The following is a 5,136-nucleotide window of genomic DNA, read 5'->3' on the forward strand; positions in this document are numbered from 1 at the left end:
CGGATTCAAATGGTTATAGAGTTTTGATAATTAAAAGAAAAATAAACATAGAATAAAGATAGAGATACTTATGTAATTTATTGGTGGGAATTTCAGATAAGCATATGGAGATGCGTTGTTCCTTCTGAATCTTTGCTTTCCTACTGTCTTCATCCAATCCTTCACACTCCTTTCGATGGCAAGCTGTATGTTGGGGGATTACCGTTGTCAATGGCTACCGTCCGTCCTCTCAGTGAAAATGGTCCAAATGCACTGTCACTGCAAGGCTAATCATCTGTCGGTTCTCACTCAAGTTGGAATAGGATCCATTGATCCTTTTGCGTTAGTCACCACGCCCAACACTTGCGAGTTTGAAGCTCGTCACAGTCATCCCATCCCAGATCCTACTCGGAATACAACAGACAAGGTTTAGACTTTTCGGATCTCAAGAATGCTGCCAATTGATTCTAACTTATACCACAAAGACTCTGATCGTGAACCAGAAGGCTAAGAGATATGCATTCAAGCTTGTTTGCATGTAGAACGGGAGTGTTTGTCAGACACGCGTTCATAAGTGAGAATGGTGATGAGCGTCACATAATCATCACATTCATCATATTCTTGTGTGCGAATGGATATCTTAGAATAGGAATAAGCATGAATTGAATAGAAAATAGTAGTAATTGCATTAATACTCGAGGAACAGCAGAGCTCCACACCTTAATCTATAGTGTGTAGAAACTCCACCATTGAAAATACATAAGTGATGATGGTCCAGGCATGGCCGTGAGGCCAGCCCCCAATGTCTAAGATAGCATAAAACTGATCAAAGATCCCAGCATATCGAATACAATAGTAAAAAGTTCTATTTATACTAAACTAGTTACTAGGGTTTACAGAAATAAGTAAATGATGCATAAATCCACTTCCAGGCCCACTTGGTGTGTGCTTGGGCTGAGCATTGAAGCTTTCATGTGTAGAGACTTCTCTTGGAGTTAAACAACAGTTTGCAGCTTGTTTTGGGCGTTTAACTCTACCTTGTAACCTGTTTCTGGCATTTAACGCCAGAATATGGCAGAAAGTTAGCGTTTGAACGCCAATTTGCATTCTCAAAACTCGAGCAAAATATGGACTATTATATATTTCTGGAAAGCCTTGGATGTCTACTTTCCAACGCAATTGAGAGCGCGCCATTTGGGTTTCTGTAGCTCCAAAAAATCCATTTCAAATATAGGGAGGTCAGAATCCAACAACATCAGCAGTCATTTTTCAGCCTTTGAATCAGATTTTTGCTCAAGTCCCTCAATTTTAGCCAGAAAATACCTGAAATCACAGAAAAACACATAAACTCATAGTAAAGTCCAGAAATGTGAATTTTGCTTAAAAACTAATAAAAATATACTAAAAAGTAACTAAATCCTACTAAAATCTTCCTAAAAATAATGCTAAAAAGCGTATAAATTATCCGCTCATCATTCTTCTATAAAATCGATAATCTCACTTTGGCCGACTTCTATTAAAGGAGTAGCTTCGACCTATTTCATAAAATTATCAATTGCTACTAAGATAAACTTATGATTCTTAGATGATGGAGGATGAATCATTCCAATTAAATCCAAAGCCCAACCTCTAAATGGCCATGGTTTTATAATTGAGTGTAACATAGAAGTAGGAATCTATTGTATTACCTTATGTTTCTGACACTCTTGATAGGCTTTTGCAAAATCAATATAATCTTTGACTATAGATGCTAATATACTCGATCACGTTGAAGTACCCATGTCATTCTTTCACCAGCTTGGTGGGCACCATATATACTCTCATGGACTTCACCAAGAGAAATTGTTTTTTCAGACTGACTCAAACACCTCATGAGACTTCCTTCAATATCTTTTTTATACAATTCATCACCTATCACCATAAAATTCATTGCCTTTAATTTGACCTTTCAATTGACCTGAATGCTAGTATATTTTAAATACTCTGCAATTAGTTTCCTCCAATTTTCACTATCCCACTGAACAATGACTAAGATTTCTCTTTCTTCGATGGGTACAAGGATTTGTCGAACCTCTACCAATTTTTCTAAAGTTTCAGAAGGAATTTTATACTTCGACACAATTCGAGCCAACTCATTAGCGACCTCATTTTGAATCCTTAGAATATGAACTAAAGATACTTTTTGAAAAGACACCAATAACTTCTATGCCGTCGTCAAGTACTTTTGCAATTTTTCATTATTATATTTGAATTCTTTTGACAACTATTTTAAAACTTACTGAGAATCTCCTAAGATTTAAACATCTAATGTCCCCTTGTCAATCAAAATTTCTAATCCCAATATCAAAGCTTCATATTCAATATATTATTCGAACATGGATACTTTAATCTAAACAAAAAATTTGATGAGATTCCTTCTGGGGATATAATCAAAATTCCAACACCAACACCATCTTTATACGTCGATCCATCAAAATATAACTTCCAAGGTTCAAAATCAATATTAACAATATTTGCCCCCTAGTCATTAAAATTATTCGCTCGATTGACTAGAAAATCTGAAATGACATATCCTTTAACAGCTTTGGTTGGGACATATTGTAAGTCAAACTCCGTCAAAGCAAGAATCTATTTTCCCAGTCGACCTCTCAATATCGGGTAAGATAACATGTATTTTACTAAGTCATTTTGTGCAATGACCTTTATAATTTTCGCAACCATATAGCACTTTAGTTTTGTGCAAGCATAGTAAAGAGAAAGACACAACTTCTCGATGGGAGAATATCTTGTCTTAATGTCAGATAGTACTCAACTTAGGTAATAAATTGCTCTTTAATGCCCCTCTTCATCATCTTAAGCCATCATACACCCAATAGTATTTGTCATAGCTATGATATATAATTTTAAAGGTTCGAGAGGGCAGACTGTTGCCATCACTGGCGCTTTCGACAAATAATCCTTGATCGAATTGAATGCTTGTTGATGTTCATTCACCCGTAAATATTGGGATTCATATTTAAGTTTAAATTAAAGATGAGAAAACACGGGTTTGACCAGACAAGTTAGAAATAAACTATCGCAAAAAAGTGACTTTTCCTAAAAACGACTGAACTTCCATCTTTGATGAAAGAGGTGGCAAATCGAAAATTGCCTTGGCTTTATTCTGATCGATTGCAATTCCTTTATTTTGTACTATAAACCCTAAAAATTTTCCTGTCGAAACTCCAAATACACATTTTAAAGGATTCATTTTCAAACTTTTTTGTCGCAATTTTGAAATGCTTGGCTTAAATAATCGAGATGTTGATCCATCGAATTCGATTTTACCATTACATCGTCGATATATACTTCCATAAATTTTTCTATGTATTCATGAAAAATATTATTCATGGCACGTTGGTATGTTGTCCCAGCATTCTTTAAACCAAAAGGTATCATTACCCATTCATAAGTCCCCAAAGCACCAGGACATCGAAAGTTGTTTTCGATACATCATCCTTAGCTATAAAAATCTGATTGTAACCAGAATAACCATCCATGAAACTCAAAATCTCATTACTAGCAGCCAAATCGATTAACATATCTATGACAGGCATAAAATATTCATCCTTAGGAGTAGTATTATTCAAATCACGAAAATCAATGCAAATGCGAAGTTTTTCCTTCTTTTTTATTACTGGCAGTCTGGCACAATGTTCGATACCCAGTCGACATAACGAGCTGTTCGAATAAACTTTGCTTTGATTAGTCTTTTGATTTCTTCTTTAATTTTAAGATTGATTGTAGGAGCAAAACGTCGAGGTGCCTGTTTCACAAGTCGAGAAAATGGTTTCAACGCCAATGTATGTTCCACTAGGTTCCGTTTGGTTGATGTATATGATGAGACATAGATACAAAGACATAGACATTAAAGACATGGACATAAAATGTTTGTGTCTATGTATTGTGTTTGATAAAAATAAAGAACAAGACACACATATTTTAAAAAGACTGAATTACCCTTCATTCTACCACAAGTTTTACTATTATTACTATACATCCATTATCCTAAACACTACATGTCATCACCATTGAATTTTTATTTCTTTTAATATTTTTTATTTCTTCTAATATCATCTTAAATTATCATTCAAATATTAAATATATATTTTTTTTGAAAAAAATAAAAAACGAAAGCTCAGAATTTATCAAAGATTAATCAAAATTTAAATAAATAAAAAATTAAATGTACAATTTTTTTGAAGAAAATAGAAAGATAAATTTAGTTATAGAATCTAAAAGAGGAAGAGAAGAAAGAAAGGTTTGGAGAGATAAGAGGACAAATTTTAAAATTCAATAAGGGTAAAAGAGTAAAAAATTAGTGTCTCACAAGTTGTGTCTTAGTGTCTCACCAAATTGGAGGTACACAAATTTAATGTCTCTGTGTCCATCCGTGTCCTCCCGTGTCTTTCAAAAATCTGTCTCACCAAACTAAACAGTAAATATGTGTCACCATGTACTACTGTGTCTATGTCTTAATGTCTATGTCTCTGATGAGCGGATATTTTATACGCTTTTAGGGGGTAATTTCATGTAGATTTTAGCATGTTTTAATTAGTTTTTAGTAGAATAATATTAGTTTTTAGGCAAAAATCATATTTCTGGACTTTACTATGAGTTTGTGTGTTTTTCTGTGATTTCAGGTATTTTCTGGCTGAAATTGAGGGAGTTGAGCAAAAATCTGAGTTAGGCTGAAAAAGGACTGCTGATGCTGTTGGATCCTGACCTCCCTGCACTCGAAATGGATTTTCTGGAGCTACAGGAGTCCAATTGGCGCGCTCTCAACGGCGTTGGAAAGTAGACATCCAGGGCTTTCCAGCAATATATAATAGTCCATATTTTTCACGAAGAAAGACGACGTAACTTGGCGTTGAACGCCAAGTACATGCTGCTGTCTGGAGTTAAACGCCAGAAAAACGTCATAATCCGGAGTTGAACGCCCAAAACACGTTATAACTTGGAGTTCAACTCCAAGAAAGGCCTCAACTCGTGGATAGCTTTAGTCTCAGCCCCAGCACACACCAAGTGAACCCCAGAAGTGGATTTCTGCACCAATCATCTTAGTTTACTCATATTCTGTAAACCTAGGTTACTAGTTTACTATTTAAACAACTTTTA

Source organism: Arachis duranensis, chromosome 5 (assembly GCF_000817695.3).
Source record: "Arachis duranensis cultivar V14167 chromosome 5, aradu.V14167.gnm2.J7QH, whole genome shotgun sequence".
NCBI lineage: Eukaryota > Viridiplantae > Streptophyta > Magnoliopsida > Fabales > Fabaceae > Arachis > Arachis duranensis.